Source organism: Morone saxatilis, unplaced genomic scaffold (genome assembly GCF_004916995.1).
Source record: "Morone saxatilis isolate NCDOM2014 unplaced genomic scaffold, NCSU_SB_2.0 Contig10, whole genome shotgun sequence".
NCBI lineage: Eukaryota > Metazoa > Chordata > Actinopteri > Moronidae > Morone > Morone saxatilis.
This window is the reverse complement of record NW_023339652.1, coordinates 438,312-438,581: the sequence shown is the minus strand read 5'-3', so window position 1 is coordinate 438,581 and position 270 is coordinate 438,312.

Below are 270 nucleotides of genomic sequence, written 5' to 3'. Positions count from 1 at the left end.
TTTTACATGCCTGAGACCAACTTGTCATGCAATAGAAAAGATGTGGGAGAATCATTGCATTTAAATATGTATGTGATGCTTCAGACAGTAAGAGAGTTTCTTATGTGTCTGTAGTTTATGAGATTAAATTTCAATGTGTTACTCAGCTTTTTAACATGATTTTTAAAACTAAGAGTTTGATCAAGGGTAACCCCTAAATATTCATCCACATTTTCGCCCATTTACTAAGATTTCAGGACAATCCCTGAGTTGTTTAGCCATTCAACAACT